This window comes from Malaclemys terrapin, chromosome 1 (assembly GCF_027887155.1).
Source record: "Malaclemys terrapin pileata isolate rMalTer1 chromosome 1, rMalTer1.hap1, whole genome shotgun sequence".
NCBI lineage: Eukaryota > Metazoa > Chordata > Testudines > Emydidae > Malaclemys > Malaclemys terrapin.
Window position 1 is genome coordinate 83,337,416 of NC_071505.1, and position 14,137 is coordinate 83,351,552.

At 42.2% G+C, this 14,137-nt stretch overlaps 1 protein-coding gene across 1 annotated transcript in view; it reads left to right on the top strand.

The window, feature by feature from the left end:
• Positions 1-5,763: 5,763 nt before the first annotated feature.
• Positions 5,764-14,137, top strand: part of ELK3 (ETS transcription factor ELK3) — a 62,866-nt gene continuing 54,492 nt past the window's right edge. The window contains exon 1 of the mRNA XM_054028496.1: positions 5,764-6,165. The gene's annotated coding sequence lies outside the window, so the exon portion shown is untranslated. The remainder of the gene's footprint in view (positions 6,166-14,137) is intronic.

Here is a 14,137-nt window from a genome sequence, read left to right on the forward strand (position 1 = left end):
AGCTGTACTGGCTGCAAATGCATCCCAATTCTTCAGGGCAAATCAAACATTAAACACTATTGCTTTTAAACACTGTACTGTAGTTACAAATGTGCACTCACCAGAGGTGCCTTCTCCAGCTTCAGGGTCGGGGATCCCGCGTTGGGAGGGTATTGGCTCCAGGGTGATAAAAAGGTCCTGGCTGCTGGGGAGAACAGATTCACCACTTGCCTGCTGCGCATTCTCTTCCTTCTCATCCACAAAATCCTCCTCCCTGTTGTGTGAGACTCCCCCCTTGCAGGTGTCCACGGACAGTGGTGGGATAGTTGTACGGTCCCCCCCTAGAATGCCATGCAGCTGATCATAGAAGCGGCATGTATCGGGCTCTGACCAGGAGCGACCGTTTGCCTCCTTTGTCTTTTGGTAGGCTTGCCTGAGCTCCCTAACTTTCATGCAGCACTGCTGTGTGTCCCTGTTGTAGCCTCTGTCCAACATGCCCTGTGAGATTTTGGCAAATATATTTGCATTTCTTCTTTTTGATCGCAGTTCGGCCTGCACAGATGCTTCCCCCCATACAGCAATCAGATTCAGTGTCTCCCTTTCAGGCCATGCTGGAGCTCGTTTGCGATTCTGGGGGGACTGCATGGTCATCAGTGCTACTGAGTTCGCCACGCTGACCAAACAGGAAATGAAATTCAAAAGTTCCTGGGGCTTTTCCTGTGTACCTGGCTAGTTCATCGGAGTTCAAAGTGCTGTCCAGAGCACTCTGGGATAGCTCCCGGAGGCCAATACTGTCGATTTGTGTCCACACTACCCCAAATTCAACCCAGCAAGGTCGATTTTAGTGCTATTCCCCTCGTCGGGGAGGAGTACAGAAGTCGATTTTAAGAGCCCTTTAGGTCAACAGAACAGGGTTGATTGTGTGGACACAGTCATTTTTAAATTGACCTAATGCGGCTAAATTCGACCTAACCCTGTAGTGTAAACCAGGCTGAAGAGAAGAGAAAACCCAGGTCTATTGGTGAACCATTCATTACTATTGATGCAACTTGTCAGCCATTCAGATATTACAGTGACAGGTGTGGCACAAAACCCAAAATAAATTAGATCCTCATTCCAACTTGGGCAATTACATTCTACTTGCCTACATTCCAAAACCTCTTGGAGACACCCCAGTAACCAGAAAGGTACTTGTTCAGGTTAGAATTACATAAAAAGATGTATTATTATTTAATATTTATATCACTGTAGAACCTATTGTCCTAGGTGCTATACAAGCAGGTACAAAATAACAGTCCCTGCACCACAAAACTTTCAATCTAAGAAGACAAATGAACACAAAAAAATGGGGAGGGGTAAGGGATACAATATATATGATTTTTTATATATTTGCATTTATAAAACTATTATAAATAAATTGACAACTATCCTCATCTGCCTGCAACCTAGCTAATTAGCTATTTTTATAGAATCATGATAGATTTAAGAAAAAAACACGCTTATAGTGCCCAGAAGTCAGAGCAAAATTGTGCTAGGTCCTGTACCAACCCAGATCTCGACATGATCCTTGAAGAGTTTAAATGGAGAACAGAATCACAGTAAAACTGGCTGTATTTTAGTATATAAATAAAGGATTGGGTGCTTACAGGAATGCACAAGATTTATAGTCAACTTTAAAAACACAGTGAAATCTGTCTTAAGGGACAGACACAAATTGGTTACTTAATTAAGGATGTCTAATAAAAATGAAGAAGAATTATACATTGTACATTTGGGACTGCATTAGGGGAAACTCTTACTCGGGGGATAGGGGGGCTGCTTTAAACAGTTGGCTTCTTGCAAAGTTTGATTGTCTTTAGACAAACGGAACTTAAGAGACATCTGGGGTGCATATATTTTGCCTGGGTTCACTCTACCCCATCAGTTTGGGAATTCCAGCTGGCAGATCACTAATAGCAGTATTATGTCTTACTCAGTTGCAATGGAGCTAGTCACTAGTTATAATCTATTCTCTTGCTAGCTTGACAGCTGCCATTTAGGCCAACATTGAGCTCTGAACCAGGAACTCCAGAGAAGAAAGAATTAATCTCTACAGCTTGAAGTAAAGAGCGAGGTTTTGTTGTTGGCGGTGTAACAGACACAGCTCCTGTGGACCAGATGGAGACACGCAACTCACACTGACAGTGGGTTACCTTAGTACATCGCTAGTATTTTTAAACCTGTGCCATTAGGACACCTTTCCCTAGGCAACTACTTTTATACCAGATAAAGCCTTCGATAGCATAATAAACATTGTCCCTCATTCACCATATTTTACTTGTGAATCAATGTTTTAGGGCAGGGGTGGGCAAACTTTTTGGCCTGAGGGCCACATCTGGGAATAGAAATTGTATGGCGGGCCATGAATGCTCACAAAATTGGGGTTGGGGTGCGGGAGGGAGTGAGGGCTCTGTTTGGGGGGTGTGGGCTCTGGGGTGGGGCCAGAAATGAGGAGTTCAGAGTGTGTTCAGGGCTCTGGGCGAGGGTGGGAAGTGGGGTGTGGGAGGGGGCTCTGAGCTGGGGGGGGTGGGCTCTGGGGTGAGGCTGGGGATGAAGGGTTTGTGGTGCAGGAGGGGGCTCTGGGCTGGGATCAAGGGGTTCGGAGGATGGGAGGGGGATCAGGGCTGGAGAAGGGGGTTGGGGCATGGGGAGAGGCTCAGGGTGGCGCTTACCTCAAATGGCTCCTGGAAGCTGCGGCATGTCCCTTCTCCGACTCCTACGCGAAAGCGTGGCCAGGCGACTCTGCATGCTGCCCCATCCACAGGCACCACCCCTGAAGCCCCCATTGGAGTGCGGGAGGGGGCCATTGGAGTGCGTCGAAACTGGAGGGGGGCCATGCCGCTGCTTCTGGGAGCCGTGTGGAGTGGCACCTGACCTACTTTCTGGCTGGAGCGATGGAGCGGGGATGCTGCCCCCGCAAACCGATGCTCTGGCTCTCCAGTCCTCCGGAAGGCAGCTCCTCCCTGCCGAACCAAGGCACTGCTTTTTGGCGCCCCCAACCGCTTAGCGCCCTAGGCGACTGCCTAGTTCGCCTAGTGGTTGCACCGGCCCTGCAAACAAATCATTTAAAAAAAGATTTTTCTCCAACAAATATCTACCTGTATTATTTGTGTCAATGACCCCATCTAAAACCTCAGAGTTTTTCCACTGCCCACAGAACTTCCTCAAATCTCTGTGCTTCAAACAAATCATGATCACTTTTTTTCAGTAAACAAAAAAGTCCCACACTTTTGTCTTCATTTTTCACATGTTACCTTTAAGACCCCACATACAGTGTCCAACCACATCTTTCTCTCAGCCTGGAGTCTTTATCTAGACTTCCTAGACTGTTATTTGGGTGAACAAAGGACTTTAACTTGTAAACCAATATTTTAAATGGCAGAACATTATTTTGAAAGGGAAAAGAAATCATTTGCTTGTTTGGAGACGTAATTCCTTTTTTGAAACAATTTGTTCCCTCCTGTTGCTTCACCATGGAAAAGAAACAATTCAGGATAGCATTGGAAAGTCCATGCCCCAGATCTTAGAAGAAATGAATGAAACATATCATAACTTCAAGAAGAGGAATTCTGGCACGCTCAAATTTCAGCAAACCATCTTCCTGACTTTGGTGCCATGACTCTGGTGCCATCTTCCTGACTCATAGACTTATAGACTTTAAGGTCAGAAGGGACCATTATGATCATCTGGTCTGACCCCCTGCATGCTGCAGGCCACAAAACCGTCCCTACCCTTTCCTTGACTCTGCTGATGAAGTCCCCAAATCCTGTGTCTTAGTGACTTCAATTGGCAGAGAACCCTCCTGCTAGAGATCCCTGCCCCATGCTGCGGAGGAAGGCAAAAAACCTCCAGGGCCTCAGCCAATCTACCCTGGAGGAAAATTCCTTCCCGACCCCAAATATGGCGATCAGTAAGACCCCGAGCATGTAGGCAAGAGTCTCCAGCCTGACCCTTGTTAGCCATTATACTGTTTACCTACCATTGCTTGGTATTCCTCAGCTAATATGTTTTACCATTAAACCATTCCCTCCATAAACTTATCTAACTTAATCTTAAAACCAGACAGGTCCCTCGCCCCCACCGTTTCCCTCGGAAGGCCGTTCCAATATTTCACCCCTCTGACGGTCAGAAACCTTCGTCTAATTTCAAGCCTAAACTTCCCCACGGCCAGTTTATATCCATTCGTTCTCGTGTCCACATTAGTACTAAGCTGGAATAATTCCTCTCCCTCCCTTGTATTTATCCCTCTGATATATTTATATATTGCCCCTCCCTTGCACACCCAACTCTAATCCTGATTATCTACCTGCATACATGTTTTCATGTATGCTTCTCAAATGAAGTTTGACTACTATGTTCTAAAAATGTACAGTAGTGCTTAAAACAAGTAAAGGCTATGCCCAATGCATATTTTTTCCGGAAGTGGTAAATTATTTAAAGTTGTACCAACATTTCATCATTTCCACCCCATCAACTTCATGAGATTTCAGTGGACCTCCAAACTCATACTCTAAAATTCCATATGATCTCAGAAGGCATTTTTCAACAGTTGACACTTTTACATGTTAATGCATGAAAAGATTTCACCTTACCCAATGCTCTTGTATGTGTGACATTAAGGGACCAGAATGTGGAGTCCTACCTACTTTCCTTGAAAAGCCTACAATCTGCCCAAATGTCAAGATGCTAATGACTAATTTTCAGTGGCAACTGTGACAATTCCCTGTTAGTTTCTTTGACTCCAATTATCTACCATTAATATAGCTGCCATAAACCCAAAAATAGGAAGCAAAAATAAGATAACATCCAAATAATGTTATGTCAAGAACATTTTTGAAATCTAATTACCCAGTTTGAATGCTCAGTCTTTTGACTATTTAAAAGATGTTACAGGGCAGTGTTTATTTAATTTATATATAATTATTACTTACTGAGTATCATTGATGTGTGCTTGACACCGTACAGACACAGAAGAAGATGTGGGGCCTGACTCAAGAAGTTTATGATCAACATCAGAAACAGACAGTACAGGACAGACACATGCAATACATGGAAAGATTATTTAAACTCCAAATGGTGTATGCTTATTATTTTTAATAGAGATGAGTCTGAACCAAAACCCTAGTTCTGAACATCCTCAAATAGGTTCAAAATCTGAACCCAGATCTGAATTTCACAAATGGCCTGGCTTTATAATGAGCCAAACCAAAAACCATAGAATCCGATTTGGGATTTTCAATCCAGATTTTGAGTACACTTTCACTATTTAAATATGGTTTGTTTGTCTTTTTCCAGTTTGTTTTTAACACTAGATATGTTTGGTGTTGTTTATGTATTTTGAGGTCTCCATCAACTTAAGGTCCAGTTCCGAGAAGTGGTCAGCACCTCTTCCAAGGTGCCGAATACTTGACACTGCCACTGAAATCAACAGAAGTTGAGGGTGCTCAGTGCTTTGCAGATCAAATCTGGAGACTGCACATTCCTTAGGACAAACGCCATGTCTCCTCAGTGTCTTGTAGGGTGCTCAATGCACTATTGATGCTTAACAAGTGGTAATAATTACTAATAAATAATATTAACATGGTCGTGTTCATCTTTAACAGCTCTGAGCCACTGTTTTTGAAAAAGCTGATTATTTTGCAAAGCCACCTTATGCTCTTAGTAGAGGCTGTTCACGGGCCAGTTTGTTGAGCTTGTTTGAAGCTCCTCCCCTGGGGTGTAGAACAGGAAGAGGTGGAGGTCAGAGGGAGCTGCTGGAGCTCCTTGTGTGTGTGTGTGTGTGTGTGTGTAGTTACCGTTACCATTTTACTATGTGTGTGTCTTATATTACAGCAATGCTGCACATCAGCGGCCAGAGAGAGGGGAGAGGGGAGGAAAAGCCTGTTTACACAGACTGCAAACCGCCTGGGGAATAATGCAGGAAAGGAAGTGAGCCGGCTCTCTGTCTGACTGCTCCAACTTCCTGCTCTCACACACACATACACACCAACCAAGAAAAAAAAAAAAAAAGAAAAAAGAAAAAAACCAGGATCTCATTACAAGAGCAACAGAGCGCTTGCAGAAGACTGTCAGCATGGAAAACCAGGGGATTTTACCTAGCTCCCTTTAAACTACAAGGAGAGATTGGAAAAGTCCACCAGGCTCTGGGTATGTACAAGTGCTTCTGAGCTCGGGCTAAGAATTGCAAAGTTTTGGGGGCTTGGGAAGGTGGCAGGGAATGAGAGCAAAGGGGAGACAGACAGGCTTTAAGAGACGGGCAAATAGGAGAATGGATGCAGCTGCGCTGCGGGGCCCAAGGGGCTGCTCTTCCCATAGGCACCACACAGAGTGTTTCCCTTCTGGCCTTTAATGTGCTGATAAAGGACAATGTGGCTGGAAGGGGCCCGGGCTGGGTGCGGAGACATCAGCTTCTCGGGCAGTCCGTGCAAGGGAACGAGTGGCAGGAACCCAGAGCAAACTATTTTCTCTAAATGCCTGGTGGTAACTCGGGGGGCAGGGCCCGGAGCCCCGCGAGGGAGACCTGGCAGCACGGCGGGGGCCTGCCTGAGGGGAGCAAGGGGGGTGTCACTGCCTTGCCTGAGGGGGTCAATGGGGGATCACTGCCTTGCCTGGGAGGAGCAAGGGGGGTGTCACTGCTTGTCTGGGGGGAACAAGGGGGAGTCACTGGCTTGTCTGGGGACAGAGGAGTGACGGTCTGACTCGGGGTTCAGGGGGGCACTGCCTGCCCCGGCTGGGGAAGGGAGAGAGGAGACGAGGAATAGTTGCCTGTCTAAAAGGGGAAGGAGATGAGGGGCGAGTGCTCTACAAGGGGAAAGAGAAGTGGAGGGGGGGGGAGGAAGGGGTCAGGGTCTGCCTGGGACGAGAGGCAGGGGGCCACCATCTGCCAGGGCTCTCTGGGGAGGGAGCATAAATCAGAGACAGAAATAACTGACTGCCCAGGAAGCCCTTTGGGGTGCGCTTTGCATTCACTCGCTGCCCAGGGCGTCCCAACTGCAGGGCCACGTGGGCCATTTTTAAAATTAAAATAATCATAATAGTGACTGGGGGAGGGGTCTGGGTGTTTGTCAACACGCCCAGGCGCTGGGGCAGTGTGTGCCGATCCCCGCCGCCCCTGCAAGGGATGAAGGGGGCTGGGTGGGGAGGAGGGTTCTTGCAGAAACTGGAAAGGGGGGATTTTAAAAAAAAGTGTCGGGAGAGTTTCAGGCTTGTCTGGAAACAGCAAGACTAATTGCCATGCGCTTCCGGTTTGAAACTGGCAGCAGACAACATCTTGAAAATGAGTCACTGCAGCTCACAAAGAAACTCTGTGGTTTTCTCCTTCTCAGGTTTATGTGTTTGCTCTTTTTACAGTTTCCTTTGTAGTCTTCAGAGTTCCCCTCTCTGCCCTCCCCCTCAGGTCCCCCCCTCCCCAAAAGCCCTTCTGGCCCATTTTGATACATTTCACTGGGGCTGGGGGGCGGGGGGAGAGAAAGAAAGAAAGTGGAGAGTTGTTTTTGGATCTGGCTTTGCTGAAGGTTAGAGGGACTCTGATGCTGCAGGGGGAAAAAGTTCCCTGAATTTTCCACTGGCTGCAGGAAGAGAGCCCATTTAGTCATGGCTAAGTAATGTCTGCACACACACCAACTAATCTCATTAGGAGTTTCCGTTCCCTAACACAGGAGGGTTTTGTGAAGCCCTGTCAGCTTTTCTACCACTGCAGTTGAAAGGGAGAGAAGTTACATCTTTATTTACTTAGGGGTATAGGACTCAGACCAGTTTATTCAATGCAGCATCTTTTCAATCATGGGGTCTTCAACTTTTAAAAAAAGGTAGTGGTGTCATTTTAATTTCTAACAAAAAGGCATTACTCATCTAATATTTTGCTTTTGCAAAATCTTGGTTAGTTTCAGAACTTGAAGCATAAATTTAATTTACAAATATTTGATAGTTGTGAGGGTTTGCATGAAAAAAAGGGATATTTTGGAGGTTGTACTTAGCTAAACATGTTCCAGACATCTATGATGATCTTATGGATTTGCATAGATTTTTTCAGATAAAAACTACACTCTTGCTGGTAGGTGCTAGGACACTATGGTGATGGGTACATTAGAACTGTGGAGTGAACAAAAGGACAGAATCTTTTTGTATTGTCACTTTATTTCGTTAATTTTAAATTGACATCTAATTCATGCTTATGCCTTTTAACTTATGTGGTTTGTAGAGTGGCTTTATTATTATTTATGTGTCTTCTGCAGTAGGGCACAAAGGCTCTATTCAAAATTGGTGCCCTATTGCACACACAGAAAGATATTCTCCCTGCCCCCAAAAATGCTTACTGTCCAATTTAAAGTAAGAAGTTGTACAAAGGGAGCATGGAGCAAACAAAGAATATACCAAAAAAAAATGAAGTTTTAGACACGTTTTCTGACATAAGAAATATCCAAAAAGCAAAAAGTGTGTAAAAGAAAGATATATATGATAAACATGGTAATGCCATGAAAGACTTCATTTGACACCTTTTAGCTACTAAATACTGTGCAAAAATATGATGATTGAATGAAGAAATAATAACACGTCTTTACCTGAGATGATCCTCAGTATTTCCTTTACTTTCTGTGTTCATCCTGTGCTAAGTTTTCTGTATAGAAGAGCTTTTTGACCAATGCCACATTGCAAAGCAATTTCATTGGTGGATTACTGCCCACTACAGCCAGAGCGAGACACACATTCATTTCATACGCGGTCATACAAGAACTTTAGAGATGAGATATATTAAACATAGAAAATGTCTAATTCCTGGTCAGCTATCAAAGATGATCTTCAGACAGTAAGTGTTATTTCTCTTTTCAGATAGTTCATCTTTCAGTGAAAATCCGAGTTTTCAAGAGATAATCATATTACTGGGAACATTTAATATTTCAAAGTCTGTTGGGTAGGAACCAAAAAATTCAAGTTATAATCCAGTGAATATTCTGTGACAACAAAAGTCCTATTAGACTGTCCCTAACATTAAACATGAACTCTGTTTGTTAAATTTACACTCTAGTTTAATTAGCAGGGTTATGTAAACATTTTTGGAATTTCAAAATCCCATCTGTTGCATCTATATAGACTACACATATGTAGAGTATATGTTAATTATATTAATTTAATTCAGAATAAGTAAAAACATCTTGATGCCTTCATAATGATGTACATGAAAATAATAATATCAGTTGTATGTACTACATATTTGAATTAAACAGTAAAGCACAATCCATAAGTGTTTTATAAATAAAATACATTGACTCAAGTGTGGGGAGAAAAAGTCCAAATTTTATTTTCTTCCACTCATGAATAATGCAATTCCCCTTAAATTATAAAAATGCTTTGTATATGTATATATTATAAATATTATCTCATTCCTTAAATATTTTGATTGGAAAATAAAAAAGTGATTAAGAAAAAAGTATAGATCATTACCTACAATGATTATTCATTTTATATTTACCTAATATTTCTACTATCAGAGTTGCATACATTTGGTTTTTCTCCGAGTATTTATAAACTGAAACATTTCCAAGAGCCGTACCATGTTAAAAAAAAAAAAAAAAGTTTACACCCTGGGAATCCATGCACCCTTATTATGTCACATTATCACTTACATGTAGTAGACCAAGACAGATAGCACAATCTCAAATAAATAAAATAAATAATCCTCCTTATAAATAAGTTTACAAAACACTACACACACACACCTACCCATTCTTTACTTCTAGAGATACAATCAGTTTTACTTTCAATCATTAGAGAGACTTACTACTCACTGATTCATAGTGTGCTTTACTCCATTCAGTTGATGGTATTTCATTTAACTTAAGTCATGATTATAAAGTAAGTATTTTACTCCAAAGGCTGAAGTTTTGTCTTTCTTTATACAGTAAATTTGATTGTGTCAGCTGTACACTCACCTTGTAATCCCATTTTTGGAATGGATGCCAACTCAGGGAGTGTGTGTAGGATGGAGGAGTGTTATAGGAGGGTAATAGCAATCAAGTGATTTTATAAACCTGATATTGAGGTACAACAGAATTTAAATGTTTTTTGTTATGAGAGAATTATTATACAATGAAAATGATACATTAATTTGTTGGTTCACACAGATGCACTGAGCCCCAGGCAGTAGCTAAGGGCCATATGCTCCCATACAGTGCATCATGTGTAGGGAAGCTAAGTAACAAAGATGCATGAAAAATATGGGTGCAGATTCTTAGATGTGGGAAATGCAGTTACATGATGTCATGCCGGTTTCAGGAGAATGAAAAGCAGACTTTCAAGTAACTCAGGATTTGGCTACTGATGAAAAAGGGGATTGTGGCATTTGCTAACAGAGGAGGAAGCCTAGTACACAGTTATTTATGATGCATGTTATCTGTAGAAAGTGTAATTTCCTAAGAAAAAGGGACCCTAAGCTAAGCCTGCCTTAATCAGTTGGCAATACATGTTAGTGATAAATCATTAAGAAGTTTGAATATCCATTTGTGGTCATTTGTGGGCCAAAGAGTCTTGTGTCACAGAATAAGATAAACTAGAGATGGGAAAAGACTTGTTTGATCAACCAGTCCATCACATAAAGGCATGATTTATTGGATGTGTTTGAAATCTGGACTGATTATCAATCCACATAGCCTTCCTATGGTGGTTTTATTCCAATCTACTTTGCGTCTGAATATTGACTTCTGAATTTCTGTTAGAGCCACCAGATTGAGTCCAGGACATAGGTCTATTATGTGCCAGTTCCAACAAGATTTCTGCTGGTTTTCAACTGCTACATGTCTTTTGTGACCCCACCCAATGGCAATTACAACAGGCTGCTGCTAATGTACTTTTGAAAACACTGTTCTGTAGGTCCCACTACTGATGTGTAGTCGTAATTTTCTATGGAGTTTTTCCTCACTGGTTTCCACAGTAAGGAATCATATAACCCTGAATCATTAGGCAGATGTTTTCTTGGTCTGTAGCTTGTTTAATGAATCAGTTAATATTCTTGAGACTGTTGAGAGCTCTTGAAAGACTGAACATATCTGTTCTCATGTTGAAGTATTTTGTTGAATTATGTATGATTTAAGAGTTAGTCATGATTTGTAGCCGAATGTTGGGAAGTAGGAACAGAAAGTCCAGCTCACTACACACAAAAATAAAATGGTAAATGTATGGAAACAAACCAGATGAGACACACAGTATACCTTGTGTGTACTTTCCTAAAACAATATGCATATTGGTCTTTGGTCAGCATTTACTTAAATGGTTATGTTTACATTTTTATATCTAATGGTAACTTCTCCATAATTAAAGTTTTTAAATGGTTTATCTTTAAAAATAGATTTTACGTGGATCCATTTTTGGAAAATACTTTTGTTGTTTTTCTAAGCAATATAACAACAACAAAAATTTCCTGTAACAAGCACTACATTCAATAACATCACTGTCCCACTGACTACTGATTATTTCAGTATCATATAATGCCAGTATATGTACCCCATGTGTTCTAGTGAAGTTCTGATTTTTAAAATTATTATAGTGGGACATGCAATTCAGAAATCTATCAGCCACACCATCAAGGGCTCATTCACCTGCACGTCTACTAATGTTATATATGCCATCATGTGCCAGCAATGCCCCTCTGCCATGTACATTGGGCAAACCGGACAGCCCCTACGTAAAAGAATAAATGGACACAAATCGGACATCAGGAATGGTAACATACAAAAGCCAGTAGGTGAACACTTCAACCTCCGTGGACATTCTATAACAGATTTAAAAGTAACTCTTGTTGAACAAAAAAACTTCAGAAACAGACTTCAAAGAGAAACAGCAGAACTAAAATTCATTTGCAAATTTAACACCATTAATTTGGGCTTGAATAGGGACTGGGAGTGGCTGGCTCATTACAAAAGCAGTTTTGCCTCTCCTGGAATTGACACCTCCTCATCTACATCCATCCTGATCGAATTGGCCCTGTCACTGGTTCTCCACTTGTGAGGTACTCCTTTCTCTTCGTGTGTCATTATATAATGCCTGCATCTGTAACTTTCACTCCATGCATCTGAAGAAGTGAGGTTTTTTATCCACGAAAGCTTATGCCCAAATAAATCTGTTAGTCTTTAAGGTGCCACTGGACTCCTTGTTGTTTTTGAGAAATCTATCCTGAAATTGTTGGTCTATTCAGCTTCTGTAATCGAGATGGCCAGTATCTCCCAGTCTATTCTAAAACTACATACTTCAGTAGCAGCTTTAACTTAAATGATGTACTTAAGAACAAAATGGCCCAAGTATAACCCTGGTGTAAGCAGGCAGAACTTCACTGAAGTCATTTTTATCAATTCCAGTGGAGTTACACCTGTTAATACCATATCTGATTTTGACCCACTAGCATTACCGATGCTTTTGCAGTCTGCTTTATCATAGACTGATGCTTACATACTTCAAGGAGGTATATCCATAAACTGTGTGAAAAAAGTTAACTAGGGACTAGATTCTGTGCCCCAGGCTAAGCCTGCGTAGCCACGCTTGCTTACAAATTGTTTAATAATTTGTTCCAGTATCTTTCCAGGTATTGAAGTCAGACTGACCTATTTCCTTTCGGTCCTCTTTGTTCTCCCTTTTTATGTTTACCCTTCTCCAGTCCTCTGGGACCTCACCCGTCCTTCATGAGTTCTCAAAGATAATTGCTAATGGTTTTGAGATTGCTTCACTTAGTTCCTTAAGTAGCCTAGGATGAATTTAATCAGGCCTTGATGACTTGAATACTTCTAACTTACCTAAATATTTTGTAACCTATTCTTTCCCTATTTTGGCTTGCGTTCCTTTCCCCTTGTTTTTAATATTAATTGTGTTGTGTATCTGGTCACCATTAACCTGGTTAGTGAAGACTGAAACAAAATTGGCATTAAACACTTCAGCCATCTTGATGTCATCAGTCATGAGCTCTCTTTCCTGCTAAGTAGAGGACCTGCACTTTCCTTTGTCTTTCTCTTGCTCCTAAAGTATTTAAAGAACCTCTTTTTATTGCCTTTTTTGTTCCTTGCTAAATGTAACTCATTTTGTGCCTTAGCCTTTCTGATTTTGTCTCTATGTGCTTGTGCTATTTGTTTTTTACACCATTTGTCCATGTTTCCACTTTTTGTAGGATTCTTTTTTGATTTTTATGTCGTTAAAGGGCTCGTTACAGCCATGTTGGCCTCTTAAAATTCTTCCTATCTTTCCTTTGCATCTGGATAGTTTGCGGTTGTGCCTTTAATATTATTTCAGTGAGCAACTGCCAGCTTTCCTCAACTCTGTTTGCTCTTAGATTTTCTTTCCATGGGACCTTACCTACCAGTTCTCTGTTAAAGTCTGCTTTTTTAAAAGTCTGTTGTCCTTATTTTGCTGCTCTTACTCCTTCCTTTTCTTATAATCATGAAATCCATCATTTCATGGGCACTTTCACTCCAAATTGCTACCAATTCCTTCCTGTTGGTCAGAATCATGTATAAAATGGCTGACCCCCAGGTTACTACTTCCACTTTCTGAAACAAAAAGTTGTCCCCAATACATTTCCTGAACTTATTGGAAGTTCCGCGTTTTGCCATATTACTTTTCCAACAGATGCCTGGGTAGTTAAAGTCCCCCATTATTACTGGATCTTGTGTTTGGGATATTTCTGTTATTTGGTGGTCTTTAGCAGACTCTCTGCGATGATGTCACCCCTACTTTTTACCTTTTTCGTCTTTACCCAGAGACATCAATTGGTCTGCTCTGACCTCCTTCTGAATTTCTGAACAAGCTCATATTCTTGATGTATCATGCAACATCTTCTCTCTTTTTATCCTGCCTGTCCTTCCTGTACAACACAGGTCGGCAACGTTCGGCACGCGGCTCGCCAGGGTAAGCACCCTGGCGGGCTGGGCCAGTTTTATTTACCTGCTGACGCGGCAGGTTCGGCCGATCGCGGCCCCCACTGGCCGCGGTTCGCGGTTCCAGGCCAATGGGGGTGTCAAGAAGCCGCGGCCAGCACATCCCTCGGCCCACACCGCTTCTCGCCGCCCCCATTGGCCCGGGACGGCGAACCGCGGCCAGTGGGGGCCGCGATTGGCCGAACCTGCCGCGTCAGCAGGTAAAT